The sequence below is a fragment of the Ambystoma mexicanum genome, chromosome 13 (genome assembly GCF_040938575.1).
Source record: "Ambystoma mexicanum isolate Mex_15411 chromosome 13, UKY_AmexF1_1, whole genome shotgun sequence".
NCBI lineage: Eukaryota > Metazoa > Chordata > Amphibia > Caudata > Ambystomatidae > Ambystoma > Ambystoma mexicanum.
In genome coordinates this window covers 818,030,813-818,047,236 of record NC_090938.1, presented here as the reverse complement: position 1 = coordinate 818,047,236, position 16,424 = coordinate 818,030,813, and positions in this window count along the sequence as shown.

The following is a 16,424-nucleotide window of genomic DNA, read 5'->3' as shown; positions in this document are numbered from 1 at the left end:
ACCCAAGACAATACGGTTTTTGGAACCGGTAAGGGGGCAAGTTTTGGTGAGCAATCTTCAATCTACCAAAGGCAACACCTCTCCTCGAATCCAGTATGTATTGGGAGCGCTTTCATTGCCTGCTACCTATGCTTGGAAGCTATGCTCACTTCTGAGAAAATGTCTGATTTCTGTAAACAACTTCGATTTATCGCATATTTTGGCTATGTATTTGCTGCAATCCACTCACCCTTTCCCCATTAACAGGAAGAACTTTGATATATTGGTGGAGGCGGAGATTTCTGTTGATTTATTAATCGGACATCCAAAACGAGCCCAAATGAAGCTCTACCAACACGATTGGAACTGCACTTTAGAACATTGTATCACCTATAAAAATTTTAGTACTGAACTTTTTGGCCATAAAAAAGTGAGTGAGATGGCCTCTTATTTGTGTAAATTTCCATCAGCCTATTTTAGAAATCTCTTTCTTAGATTTAGACTTAACTTATGGCACACTCATGATAATTTATGTAGACGTGGTCAAATAAAAAAACATGACAATATTTGCTGATTTTGCAATCGCTCTTAATATGAAGAAACCCTAAAACATCCGATTGCAGTCTTCCCCGGACTGGATGCGACCCGGCTCAAACATTTTAAAATCTTGTTTGAAAATTACTGAATTTTAACTGCTGATGTTCTTTGGATTCGACTTTTCGGTGCTACTCGACAAGCGGTTAGAACTGCCACTATCCAATTTCTCTTACAGTTGAATTTGGAAGATATGGAATATGTGGGGGAAATTTTGTAATGTCTTCTAACTGTCATTATAACCATGTGGTATCAGGTTTTAAATGGATTTTAATGTATCAAATGTAGGTGTATGCTATAACAGTTTTAACACCTTTTTGGTTTCATTCTGACAAGTTTACATCCCATTATTCTTATCAGTTACGACGATAAAGATCAAGATAGTAACATTGTAAATATTTATGAAATAAAATGAATGTGATGTAATTGTTTCTAAATTGAAAGGTTGATTTATCAACCAAACAATAAAAAATAAAATAATAAATACAAAGAAATACATGCGTGTGGAAGTGAAGATCAACCGGCACACTACTGGGTTTGTTTGTGGGTTTCGCCCTATCCCGCAGTATATAGAAAAGTCATCACTGACGTATTATCACAAGATGATAGATTCTACATCCAATGGTGTAAGAACATTAAGACGTTTTTTATTCGAATTTAGGGCTCCAACATTTATGGTCCAAAATATCTGATATGAATGAAGGCATTAAAGCAATAGTAAAAGGTCAATTGCTTAAATCTGGAATCATCAATGTTGTCAGATCAACCTACAGTTGCTCGTCCCTATTGGGCCAATAAGAGGAGCTCTATTATGAAGGTTATTTAGACCTAATTAAACCTGAATTTGCTAGATCCTGTTTATAAAGTTTGCTTTGGTACTTTACCACTTGCAGCATTTTTACACAAATGGAATGTGACGTATCTGGAGGAATGCCCGGCACGTGATTATGTTAGGGAAACAAAGGGGAAGGTGAGGCGCGCACTCCAGTTCCCAGTCAAAATAGACCTGATGCAAAAGTAACTGGGTTAAATCCCAAAACTGAACAAGTATTAACAGGGTTGAATCCCAAAAATGAACAAGTATTAACAGGGTTGAATCCCATCTGCTGCAGTTAAGTTGCGCTGTTGTTCTTCTCCTCGAAGCACTTTCTTGTCACAAACAATCGTCATGGAGGTTGTGCTTATGTTCAGGTGATTCCAATTAGCAGCTCTTTTAGTCTCTAGGGATTCTGGCAGCTGTAGTGTTAACATGTTATCAAATCAGGTGACCAGGAACCAACTGTAACACTCACCTGACTCCCACAGAGGCGCTGGCCTGGTTCGCGCTGCTGTGACCTCTTCTAAGGTGATGCGCAGGGTTCGGAAGACGGACTGGACCGGGCCCCCAAATCTGGCTTGTCTGGCTCGCAGAAGTATCCTTCTTAGGGTCTGGAAGGACGAGCTCTCCATCCTGCTTCTGATGCAGGGGCGCGTTGGTATCCAGTTACTTCACTGGATTTTCGGATTGGTGAGAACCAAACTTGCTTGGCTTCCAGGTAAGTTTTTTTGATAAGAGGTTCCCCTTGTGTCCATGCATTAATGTACTAATGCTAGTGTCTTTTTCCCCATAGGGGTAGGGGTACGGAATGCCAGGGAACAGGCACCGACCCGAGATGAGAGGTGAAATCCTTGTAGAAATCAGTTAAGTCTTTAATGAGCGTTTTTTGGTAATGTCTTTTCATTCGCTCATTAACGCTGATGTCTTTTTTTTCCCCTTAGGGGCCGGGGTCCGGAAATGCCAGGATGCGGCGCGGACCCGAAATGAAGAGGGAATTAATCAACAGGTAAGTCTTAACATGGAGATTTAGCTTTCCTTATTCCCTTCTCTCTCTCACCTTTTGTTCTGGTCTTTTTCTCCCTAGGCGCTGGGGCATGACTGCGAATCCGGATGATCGCTGCTGAACATGGAGGTGCCCTATAAAGGTGAGTGGAATGCGGCGCTGCAGCGATCGACGCGATGAGCTTTTAAATAAAAGTCTTCCTTTTCAGGATTGTCGGCGAGATGTCTCCGGGACGCGGATTTAGCAGGTAAGGACTTTTCCTTCTTCTGTTCTCTTCTTCTCTTCCTTTGCAGGTAATCCAGGATGCTGGCAGGCGTGGCAGAAGTCAGGATGCAGGAGCAGACACGGTGAGCGTCCAGCTGCTAGATGCAGAACAACGCGAAGCACGTGTGGCTGTTCGGGTGGGGTTTAAATAGCCTTGGAAGAAGTTCCAGGTATGTATCCTTCCTCCAATCAGGTATGTATCCTTCCCCGACCATGCCCGGATGGTAAATTAGTCCCACAGGTAAAGTAGTTCCTTTCAGGCCTCAAGGAGACCGGGATCCTGCAGCATGGTCTGCATCAGGAAAGTGCACCCAAGCACTTCCATAATGAGCCTGGCGCCTATGGCGCCAGGACTGATGTCTTTTATGAGCCTGGCGCCATAGGCACCAGGACACTGTCCAAGGGGCCCCTATATGGGGTTGCTGGGTCCTTCCTTGGGGACTGGATGTCCGCTTTCGGGGACGCAGGGCTTGAACCAGCTCCCCGGGAGCAGGCATCATGACACCAACACCCCTCCTAGTGCACAAGTCTTGCCCAAATTTGGGGGAGGGGAGAAAACCATCAATATGATTCTCTAAAGTGGCGCACATTAACCCCGGTGCTACTCTCTCTGGAGCCCGGGACTCCAATATAGTAAGAAAAAAGGCGGATGGCGAGGCGCGCACTCCAGTTCCTAGTCAAAATAGACCTGATGCAAAAGTAACTGGGTTAGATCCCAAAAACTATTTAACAAGTAGTAACAGGGTTGGATCCCAAACAAATTTCAACAAGTATTAACAGGGTTTGATCCCATTCTCCCTTTCCCCAATTCTGGGAAAGATTTGTGCTCTTGTGATTCAGTGTTACTTGAGAGAGAAATACCTCTATGTTGGCATTGTCAGATTGGCCGTAGCAAGGTGGCCATGATTATTGACTCTGTTTTTATACAGCACCAACCACTGGCAAGGACATTTCATAGTGGGCCAGAGCAAAGGGGTGAGGGGATGGGGAATCTGATCATTTTCAGGCTCAAGGAACATTGATATGGGCATAAGTGCAAGGGAAGTGCACAGACAAACTCATAAGTACATTCAGAAACATCAGCATAGAACATCAGAAGTGCATAAAACTAAGACACATTGGGTACATTAAAATGTGAATAAAAGTGCAATTCCACCCCAATGTAAGCAGCACAGAAAGGAAAAGGACCAGCCTGGTGTTCAGCTTACTTGTCGCCACATCCACTCATAGCCCTTACAGAGCTCGAGGAACCTACGCAATATACATCACGGTATTGTGCCATTGCAGCTGGGATGCAAAAGGACCATTCAAATGAGAACAGTCCACGAAATACGTAGAATCCATGTTTTTCCTTTACCCTGTATGAGTGACCAAAGCCAAACAACATTTGAAAGACCACGTACAAGCATCTGACCCAGCAAGTCTTTTTGGTGCAATGAAGACAAAAGTGTGAGCCCAGCGCCTTGTCCAACCATAATATACTTTTATAGCCAAAAGTAGCACTCGTGTTTTTAAACTTCAACACTGGTTCCTAGTGTTCTTTGAAAGTATAGGATTTCACAGACTGAAAGCCAGGAAGGTGATGCCGCTCGTATTTCTGGTGAGACATTATTTTAAGAAACTTCACCAAACGGAATGTTATGTAATGTAAAGGGGTCTTATATAGCGCCCTTGTGCCAATGATGTTGGACTCACTGTGCATGGCTGTGTAAGGAAGAAGGGCAGGGGGTGTCCATCGGATAGCAGGAAGTCCGATGCATAAACCTTTGGTATTGATGGTTGCAGGTCATGTACCTGTGTGCTGATATGAACATCTCTATGTTGCTTGCGCTGGGTAGCAACAGGGCACGTTAGCCATATGGTCAGCTCCCTGATTGTGCCTTGCATAAATTGACTGCATGGTTGTCATTGTAGATGGAGAGGGTATGAATCTCTTCAGTACTTTTGAAGGCATGTGGGAGGTACACGATTTTAGAAGTGAGGAGTGGGGTGAGGGGGAGAAAAGAGAGAGAGTCACTTCCTGTCTCTTAGTTGTAGATTTCAAAGAGACAGCAGAAGGTCCACAAATCAAATTGGTTTCCCAAAGATTGGAGTTCCAAGAGTTTTGAAAATTGCTTTTTGTAAATGATCCCAAGTTTCTGGTGCACTGTTTTTAGTTTGTGTGCTCTTATTTTGCATTTCTTTCAAAGCGGTTGGTTGCAAAGTAAAGTCTTGAGATGTGGTTCAATTCCATGAGGAGAGTTTTGGGTAGGCTCCCTGTTGCCTCGCTGCAATGGAAGAAGAAAAAAAAAAGAAACAGCACCTGGGGAAGGTCCTCAGGTGGCTGGGAAGCAGGAGGACATTGTGTAATCTCACCCGTTGTTCCAGTCACCTGATTGCTGAGCGCCCTTCCCCCGGTGCGAATGACTGATCTATGATTTCTACAAAACTGTGTCATGAATGTGATAGTAATCTTTCATGTTCCTTCCACCCTATTCTGCAGACAACAAGGATGAGAGGGCTCCTGCTCCTCCTCTGCATGTTGCTGGATCAAAACCACAGAGCTGCCCTAAACCTCACTGCACAAGAAACACCTGTGCACTGCCAAGTGATGCTTAACCCAAACCCGGGCCCGCAGCCAGGGGAGTTGTTAAGTGGAGCACGGCCCCAGGAAACCAAGCAACTTGGCTGCTGACCTGCAACACTTAACGCTTAACTGTCAAATGCTTAGATCTTAAAACACACAATGCATTTGGTTCTTTGGAATATTTTGATTAATATTATTTCTATATCCAAGGAATGTTTTTGAAAATTCGCCATAGGTGTTTTTTTTAAAAACGCATCGAGCCCGTACAGAGGGACACGTTTTGAGGGTTTAAGCAGGACTTCAAAGGTGGGTTTGGAGATTGTCGCTCAAATATTTTTTGGGGAAATTATTGGTAAATAGAAACATTTAAAGCGCCCTGCAGTAGTAAGATTGTCTGAAACGAAACGCTGTTAGTAGAAAACTGACAGGAAGGTGTGAATTCCCCATCAAGGAATAGTTGAGAGAAATAATGAAAAATGCTCCATTTTGAAGCGCATTAGGCCAGTTGCCTGATCCAAACTGAATAATATTGAAATACATCTTTGCAGGAGGGTCCTCCCAGAGGCTTTCCCGGAAAACGTTCTGGCAATTGCGCATTTCAAAGTGCATTGTGCCATTACCATAAGTCAAATCTGCATGTGATGTCAATGAAACGTAGGTCTGGGGGTTCTACCCCAATGATTGCTTGGGCAAGCAAGTGACTTATGGTAGAATTTGAGTACAGTTGCCCATTAACTGACCCACAATCCTTGGGGATTTTTTCACAGAAAAGCTTTAGTGAGATTTTGGGATTTGTGGAATGTATTGGGAATTGAGGACACATGTTCTATCTTGAAGCACACTGGGACAGTGTTTTCGTCAATGTTTAGTTGACTTGGGCAGGCCGCCCTAATGGCAATCTTAGCAGACAGTCCTTTTATCGTAACTTTAGGGTAGTGAGGAGAGTCACCAATCTGCTGCCAGACATCTGATGACATAAGCCTGCATGAGACTAGAATTGGGAAATGAATGAACGGCCTCTTCGCTACCTGATCCCCTTCTTGACTTACAGGCAGCAGCCGAGCACCCACCCTCCTTTGCCTTAATTATAATCCAAAAGCATTATCAAGGCTATTGCTTCAACTTGAACTCCTCATCGGCACCACATAATGTCACTCCCTCCTAATAAGAGCAGGCACTGCAACAATAAGCAGGTGATGCCTGGAATGTAATGCCATGTGGGTCTCATTCCCTTACAGGGGGCTTTTGTAGGAATTCAGTGGCACTCTGAGGCATGTAAGGGACAGTTGAGGCCACTGATCGGCTCTGGAACTGCCGTTGCTACTTGATTCAGCTTTGGTCCCCATACTGAATTACACACCTTCAAGAACCCTTCAGATGCAACCTCTGACCCGCAGACATACCTTACAGGAAGTGAAGTCTTTCACCCTAGTTCCATTGATGACAATGCAGTGAAATAGGACTATAAGTCTTCCATTCCAGCGTTCCAATGCTTCCCTGTTCTCTTTCCTTGCGGAAAGCAGGACATGTTCCTCCTTTGAATGAATGTTCCAAAACAATAATGCCCCCATCCCTTGGTACATTACCACATGGTGGCATCCCTTGGCCCACGTTAAAAAGCCCCTCACAAGTAACTTGGGCTGTGGAGCAGAAGCGCTTAGTAATTACCCCAGAATACAATATCATTTGTCATGAATCTAGCAATGTCATCACTGCTTCCTTGGAGGGATCCTTCCCTTATGTGGCCAGGGAAAGGCACAAGCTACTTGACTCTGACCCTGGGGGTGGATATCTGTGGGAGGACCACATGGGGGAAGACAACCCTTGGTGAGGCGTAATAAACTCACTAGGTTAAGACAGATAGTTACCTGTTTCTTTAACCTTTGGTAACACCCACTGGTCCACTCCCCATTCCTGTATTTCATATTTCAGTGTGGGTGTAAAATCTCCATTCATGACCAATCACCAACCATATTTACATTCCCCTTTGCTTAATAACTCTGAGACGAGGACGAGGACTGGACTAATGAAGATCCCTAGAACTGGAAAACAAACACTGCGTTTTTGTTGTTGGAAATGGTTAACAGATGCTGGGACATTTAAATACAACACACCTGGATAGAAGGAGAGACTCACTTCTCCTGACGTCGGTCGGGACACCAAAGGAGAACAAGCTGCAGTGTGGAGCGAAGAGGCTGCTAGAAGTGCCATCCAGGGACGTTGGGGAGCTCAAGGTTTGCTGTGCCTGTGCCACGGAAAACAGTCGCTGTCGGATGAAGGAGAAGGAAAAGTGTTAAGCAGAGAGCCGACGGGACACTCTCCCAGCTGGCAAGCAAGCAGCAGCGAGAATGGTGAGACGGGAAGGATGCCAAAGCCCCAATGGAGACAGATAAATCCAGAGAGCGAGGTTGGGACACTGGGGCACTTCATGGCAGATGCTGCATTCCGTGGATGAACCTGGGAGGCCCAAACAAGGGAGCTGGGACATCTGGCAATTGAGCAAAGAGAATAAGACTACAGAAATGGGGTTGCTAACCCCATATATGAAAAGTATAATTAATGGATATTGGAACTGGATAAAAGAGAAGGTAATTCTTGATAAGAAGTTTGAGTCTGAGACCTGCACCCAAATACTGAGCCAAATAAAAAAGTCCTGCAAGGAGAATAAACCAGGAATTCAGTGAGTCTGGGACTCACACCCAAGTAATGAAATGAGAAAGTACTGGAAGAAGGGTAGACCAGGCATACAGTGAGTCTGGGACCCGCACCCAAGTAATGGAATAAGAAAGCTCAGAGAGGTGGGTAAACCAGGCATACAGCAAGTCTGGGACTTGCACCCAAATGATGATATAAGAATGTCATTTCAGGGAAGTAAACCATGAATAATGCAAGTCTGGGTCCTACACCCAAGTGATCAAACAAGAAGGTCCTGGCAGGAGAGTAAACCAGGCATACAGTGAGTCTGGGACCCACAACCAAATGGTGAAATAAGAAAGTCCTGGCAGGAGAGTAGACCAGGCACACGGCAAGTCGGGGACCCGCACCAAATCAAGATTGTTGAACTGTAGAAAAGGGGAAACAGCCCCCCAAGTGTGTGGAATCTAGGGGAAGGATGTCTCCTTCCCCTTTTTGTTGTGAAACCTGTACACTGTGGAGAAGCTAAGTAAGCTCAGGGGAAGAGAGGCACTACCTGAGCCTGTGAAATATGCATCTGAAAACCTCAAACGGAATGGTCATAACCCTTTTGACTGTTGTTATGTTATGTAAACCTTTAAAGCGCTCTGTCACCAGCGGTATATTGGCGCTAAGAAGGAGAGAGGGATGAATACCAGTAAAGGCCAATGCAGGGTTAGAATAGCAGGGTCTTCACAGATTTTCTGAAAGCTAAATGGTAAGATTTTGCCCTAATCTTTGGTGCAAGTTGTTCCACATTTGAGCCGCAGCCACTGAAAAAGCCTGACCTCCAATCCATTCACGACGATAGGAGGGAACTACCAGCAGATCGGTACACTGGTATAACCCAAAAGGTGGTCAAGCAAGAGAAAGAATGTATATCTGCAGTTGATAAACTGTGTAAACTGGAGGAAACCCGGAGGAAGAGTGTGATGCTGGAAATGCATTGAAGGGACAGGGCCTCCATATCCTTGTCCTGTACTCCTTTATCATGTGTGTTCTGTGTTGTTTTCTGCACAGAGTCCAGTTGGGACTCCTGGCAGTGCAGCTCTTCCTCTTTCTGGTTGTGGTAAATAGAGACCCTTGGGATACCCTTATGGCACCCATGGGTGGGGGTACGAGTCTGTACTACTAGTGTATGTTTCTGGGCACCTGTGTGTGGCCCATAGACCAGGGTATGGGCTGGTGTCAGCTCCATGTTGAAGTTGATAGGTGCTCTAAGTTTTCTCCATTTTGGGATGCCCAGGCCCTCCCATGGATTCCTTATAGGAGACAAGATGGCCCCTGTGGCCTCTTGCTTTCTATTGCCTGTTACTTGTTTTCCCAATGTCCTGGGAAGCCCTGACTCGGTTCCTTCCCCTAACTGGCTGTTGTGTGGAAGAGCCATATATGGCATTGTGGGCAAGTCCAGGCCAGACTGACTGGAGCCTTCCCAGTGACTGGATATTGTGGGTACACCCATGGGGTGGGACCTGTGTGAATAGAGTGTCTGACCATATACATTCCATGTTATGGGTGTCTAGGTTCTGTGTGTGTGACACAATGAATGAGACAGCCCTGCCTGAAACTGACATGAATGTAGTATGGTGTGCTGAAAGGCTGGGTGCTTGCCCCAATACACATTTCTTGTTGTGGGTGTCTGGGTGGAAGAACTGAATGCCTGTGGACCTGATTGGCTGGCTTCCAGCCTGCATGAATGCCCTTTTGTCTGATTGGCTGACTGAGCTTGGCTCATCAGAGTGAATAAGGGACAGATGTGATTATCTGGGGACCTCTCATTTGCCAACTTGTTCAGAAGCTGAAGTGGAAACTTGAAGCTGCTTATCCTCGGAGCCCAGATGGAAGAAGAAGAATTGCTGCTTCTTTGCTTCGACCAAATCTGAAAGCTTTCGAGTTTGTTGAGGACTGATCTGAGAGAGAACCTGGCTAGGAGACCTCTCCCCAAGCTACTAGGGAACATTGTGCAGAAGCTGATCTTCATCCAGGTACCCTGGATCCAGTCCCGAAAGGCTGTTGGCCGCAGAAGGGGTTCACTGAGAATCTTGAAGTAAAGCGCACAACCTCAATGCCATCAAAGTCCATTCCCGTCGACCAGGGTTCAGAGCATTTCTGTAATTGCTGGAAGCCAGTCGAGTCATGTTGCCCAGAAGCAGGGACATCTGGATGCCATGCTGCTTGACGACGAGCTGCAACACTCCACCTTGCCTAAGAACATTGAACGAATGGCTCCCTCACCATCATCGTCGACCGCTTTGTCCCGCCAGAGAAAGTCAAAGTTGTCGACGACAGAGGAAAGTCTGCCAGTGGGTTTCCCACCATCGGACGCCAACAAAGATGCTGACAGAGTAAAGATCGGAAGCCCAGTCCGTGGTCGAATCCTGATCACCAAAGCTTTACCGACGCCCGCTGTTGGGCCTATGTTCTTCACAGAGTCTTCTTTGCTGCACCAAAACTCTTTGCATCAAGGAGGACCACATGTCTCATCTTCACAAGACTTCCACGATCCATCGTCGAAGAGTACCGCAAAGGTCAAAGCTGCCGTCCCGATGCAAGTTTTCAAATTTCTTTGAGGAATATCGACACCCTGTGGCTCCTGCTTTAAAGGGAGTCCACTCTTGAGGGATCCATCGACAATCCGTTGAAGAAACTCTTCTAACTCAGGTACATTGGGGTAGTTGAACATTTTGACTAAGAAATAAGACTATTTAAACCTTAATGGACTGGGTTTGTTAATACTCTTTATTACAGGTTGCCCAGATGGGGGGATCCTCACTCAGTACTGCTTTTAGGTAGCTGGAGACAGCCTTCTGGCATTGTTTTGAAGTGGGAGAATGGAAGAAAAGGCTCCCACCAATCCCCTCTCTCCCCTGGCCTAGAGGATCGCGGCCCAGGCACCCGCCACGAGAGGAGTTTGCCCATCTACCAGACGACCAAATACCCTGGTACAAGAACATATGGATGTGCCCTCCCGCGTGCCCGCCAGCCTGCCCTACCCTTGCCGACGCCTGCGGCATGGAGGGACTCGACTGAACCATCCAGCACTAACTCAACACATCGTTAGAGATGCCATGACGACCTAGCCAACGGTCAGCATACCCGTGCAACATACACACTGGATGTGGAAATCGAAATAATATTGTACCTCTAATTGCATTGTTTAAATGTATGTTGGCCTACGCCAAGCTGTCTAAAAAACATCGTGTACATAGGTTCCGCGGCAAGGTCCTGACCTTTAATGTATTGTGCAAAACGCCATCTTGGATTAAGCCGCCATTTTAGGTACTCTTGCAGTGTGGAAGTCACCCTGAACAACAAAATGGAGGCTGAATGACATTTCGTGTGGGATTCTGGCCGTTGTGACCTCCGCACACGTGAATAAATAATATGTCCGCAGGCTACTTGTTAGGGTCACGAACTAAGACCTTGTCCTCTCTCTGACCCATGTGTAAATGAAAAACTGTATCAGTGGAACTGATCAAATTGCATATATTATGGGATTGACCTGGCTACGAACCCTAGGTTGCTTCAAGAATGGTTAACTTGTGAGAGGGCTGGCCAATGGTGGACAAAAGGTATAAACACCCAAGTATCCTGATGATCGGTCTCTCCCACTTCCACGGTGAACTACGTTGATGGTTCGCTTTGTTAGTCTGAGGGCCGAATAGCTATCCGTATGTCAATTGACTTTTTGGTAACTTTGTAACTTTGAAATAAAGCGCTTTGTATGTCCTTTGTAACCTGTGTTGGTGTGTTTCCTTTTGGGCTTCCCGGCCTCATATCAATTTCTCTGTTTCCACAGTTGGCGCCCGAACAGGGACCCTCAAGATTTATGCCGGATCATTGAAGGTTGACGCAGACTATCGAACCGGGATCGGACGGTGTGATTCTACGGGCCCGACTGATCGAGACGCGATACCTCGGCAGCACTGCACGATCCGATCCTTGGACGATAGTCGTATGGTCTGACACGGCATCTTGACGAGGGTCCAATTTTGAGGCGGGCAGATTTGCCGAAACCACCAAACGCAAGGTAAAATTTGTTAGGTAAGTCCTTTGTAAACCGTACGGTCCTCCTTAGGTTTGGTCAGGTGCAGTCGTGACCCGGCTCTTAATTTAACCCTGACAATTTGAATTTGGCGTATTGTATCTGCAGACACAATTATTGGACCAGGTAACACCAATTTTTCGAGAAATGCCTGGTAAATTGTCTAGCTGTTTTAGGGCTCTGTTCCGCAGCGATCGACTCAACGGTAGTTTTGAGATCCCCCGTATTGAATACTTAGAATCGATCTTGCTAAAGAAAAAGGCTAGGCCAGCAGCCTTTGATGTGTTACAAAATTGGAAGAAAGAAGCATTACAGCAGCTTAAAAGTAGGGATAAATATGCACGTCGTCACAAAACAAACGCTGAAAAGGCATTATTGTATGATAAAGAAAAACGGTCAGAATCAGCTAAGAATATGGATAGAGCCTTTTCACTCGGGGTGCAGAAAATTTACCCCTCTAAAGATTTCCATGTTTCTGAAGAATTTATTGAGAAATTATTAAATGAACGCAGGCCCGATGCCTCAGCGCCACCTCCGTATGCTCCTGTCTTGGGCACTTTGCCCGTTCCTGCTGTTGTTCCCGTTGCTATTCCTGCTCCCCCTGCGCAGCCTATTGTTCCTAGTTCTCTGGTTGTCATTCCTCCGCCTATCGCACCGCCCCTTCCCCCTGCACCTGCACCCTTGCTAAGTTCACCTACACCTTCGCTCCCGAGTGGCCCCGTATTGATTGAAGTTGATCCAGGTGCAGGGTCAAAGATTGTGACTCGTAGTACTGTTCCTGCAGGCAGGAAACAGGAATTATTTGCGTGGGCTAAGCATTGCATGGAGAAAGGTGATCAAACTGATGTTTTTTCTACATTATCTAATTTGCATAGTTTTCCCGAGAAAAATGTTTTTATCGAAGGTTTGGGGATTCATTTGTGTGTGATGTGGGGTAGATTGCAAAATTCGGATCCTCCACAGGGGGTGAGAGATCTGAATGCTTTGGCACTTTCGAGGGATACAGAACAGAATGTATATGGACATGTTGAAAGATTGTTTGAGTTTAGGAGAGACTTCGAAAAATCACGAGATGAGGATGATGAGGATGATAGAATACATGTACAGAAGCGGTTCCTTCCGTGCCGAAGAACAGCACCTGAGGAAGTACAAATTTGTACCAAAGATGCGGTTCGATGGATCTCAGATTCATCGATACCGCCAGACGAAGTGTATGACACATACAGTCAGTACACAGTAGAGATGCAAAGGAAAGTAATTCAAGCGATGGTACAGCACTTACAAGAGGAATGTATAAGGAAGAAGGTTAGTTGCCCCATAGAATTAGTGGGTATTTGTAAAAGGGCTTTTTCGCCCGACACTTCTACAGCTGCCTTAGCGCTCGACCTGGCTCTATTGCTTAGTAGGCGGCCGGAGGCACCTATATCTCAGTTGCCTATGAGAGAGGTTCCTCCGACCTTTGTCCCAAAAGTTGAAATCCCCGCCAACGCGGCGACTGGTGCCCCCGCGGTGGATATCCCTGCACATTATGTATCGCAGTTCGTTCACGTCCCGTTCTCGCGACAGGAAGTGAACACGATTAGACAATCAGTTCCCGATATTAGGAAAAACCCGACGGGGTTTTACAAAGAAATAGAGTCCGTTCTACAGTCCTCTGTGTTCACCTTGAGTGACATTGACTTGTTATTCCCTGTACTCCTACCCGTAGATGTATGGAAACAGGTTCGGACAATAGATGATGTGCCGGGGTTGGGAGATACGTGGGCAAATATGATTAGAATTGATGGAGAAAGACCAGCTGGTGAGAAACCGCCCCAGGTAATACTTACTTTACCTGATAGGATTGTCGTTAAATTAAAGACTATAATTCCAGAAAAAAGGATTATTTGGACAAGCTTACGGCCTGTGTCCAAGGGAAAACTGAAGGTGCTACCGAATTTTTTAATAGGTTCGAGCAGGTATTTTCTGACTTCAGTGGGCAGGATTTAGGTACAGAGTCGGGGAAGAGGTTGTTTGTGGACAAATTTGTACGTGGATTGTTGCCTGACATCCAGTCACAAATTATGTCCTCTGAGAGCGCTTGGCAGGCAAAATCGCAATCTGAGGTTTTGCACATGGCTCAATACTATGAGAACCGTGTTAATAATGAAAAGGAGAAAATTGAAAAGAGAAAGGGTGACTTGAAAACCAAGGTATTGTTGCAGCAAATTGTTGGAAACCCCAGAGGAGGTACGATACAGACTAGAGGTCAGTACATTCCAAGAGGAAATACTCCTCCAAGTCCTATAAATATTAATCAATGTGCTTATTGCCGCCAGGAAGGTCATTGGCGAGCACAGTGCCCTGCCCTTCGCCAGAGGTCAAGCGGTACGTTTGGGGGTATGGGTAGGCGACCCAGGGGCCGCCCTGGAGCAGGGGGCCCTGACAGAGGTCAGCTTTTGCAAGATCCCCAGCAACCTTTTTCACGGGAAAATCAGACCTCGAGTATGGACTCGAGAAACATATTTGATCACCCTTCCGCTGCCTACCTTTCTGAAGAACTTCCTTCCGACGAGGTTCTGTTTTATTAGGATTGCCCGAAGCAGGGTTTGGAACCTTTGCCTATTCCCGTTAATCAAAAAGGCCCCTACGTTGAACTATTAGTGGGGAATAGGAAACACCAGTTTTTGATTGACACTGCAGCACAGAAGTGCTCCATTGATCATTCCAGGGTTCCAAACATTCCACTGTCAGGGCAAACAAATGTTTCCGTAGGGTTTTCCGGTATACCAACCGTCTGTCAGGTTTCTGCGCCGGTGCCTGTTTCCTTGGGTCCCTTCACGGACCATTGCCCTTTTCTTCTCACTTCGAACTGTGGAGAAAATTTGCTGGGGTTGAATTTGTTAAAGAAATTAAACGCAGTAATTCATTGTTCTTCGGATGGAATAAGGCTAACGGTTTCACCACAGCAACCTTTTAACTCCCAGTTCTTGATTCGACCCCTACCTCTCGAGTTTAGCGTCGTTCCGGAATGTTTGTGGGCAGCGGACGACAATGATGTCGGAGTATTACACATTGAGCCTGTTAAAATAGTCCTGAAACATGGGGTAAAACTGCCACGCATTCCGCAGTATAAAATATCAGCTGAGGGTGAACGTGCTTTGAAATGCATTGTCTCCGATTTTGTACATCGTGGGGTGATCGAAGAGATTACAGGTAGTTTGTGTAACAGTCCAATCTTACCAGTATATAAGAAAGGCGACAATGCAATTCCATACCGGTTTATAATAGATCTTCGTGCTATTAACCGAGTGGTCGCCCCACAATTTCCAATTGTACCTGATGTGACGACGATATTAACAATGATCCCTGCTACGGCTACGCACTTTAGTGTTGTGGATCTGAAAAACGCCTTCTTTAGTATCCCTATACATAAAGAAAGCAGATACCTGTTCGCGTTCACCTTGGGGGGACGCTCATTTACATTTACAAGGGCACCTCAAGGGTATACTGAAAGTCCTAGTATTTATAGTAGAGCTTTAAAAGAGCAGCTCGACACCCTTGAATTGCCACCTACTTGCACGCTGCTTCAATATGTTGACGATTTACTCTTGGCTGCAGATTCTGAGAAAGCCTGTAAAGAAGGCACTATATTGTTGCTTGTTCATCTAGCTGAAAATGGTCACAAAGCTTCGCTTAGAAAATTTCAATATTGTTGTCAGGAGGTTGCCTATTTAGGCTACCTCCTGTCAAAGGAGGGGAGAAGATTGACACCTGAAAGAATAAAACACATTTCTGGCATGTCTGTCCCAAAGACGCAGAAGGAAGTCAGAGCCCTGATAGGGATGGCATCCTACTGTAGGTTGTGGATCCCGAATTTCGCACTAGTGGTAAAACCGATGTTGGCTTTGACGAAGAAGGGCATTTCTCTGCCACTGCCATGGGAATCGGAACATCAACGATCATTTGAGCTTCTCAAAACCGCGCTATGTTCGGCACCGGTTCTGGGTACTCCAAATTATGACAAGGCCTTTGTGTTGTTTGTGCATGAATGTGATGGATGTGCTTTGGCTGTGTTAACACAGGAACACGGAGGGAAGAATAGGCCGTGCGGCTACTACTCCTCCGCCCTTGATCCTGTCGCATGCGCTTTGCCAAGATGTTTGCCCGCTGTTGCTGCTGCTGCCGCATCTGTAAAACAGAGTGAGGGAATGGTCCTAGGCCATGATTTGATTTTGATGGTACCTCACTCTCTTGATATTCTATTGAATAAAACCCAAACACAACACCTCACCTCTGCACAGTTAACAAGGTATGAACTGATTCTGTTTGCCCCTCATATCCAAATTAAGAGGTGTTGTGTTCTCAATCCGGCTGAACTTTTACCTTTCCCGCAAAGCACTGTTTGCGGTGATGAAGGATCACATGACTGCCTGTATACCACCGAGCAAGAAACAAAGGGCAGGATAGATCTCTTAGATACTCCTTTGGATAATGCAGAAGG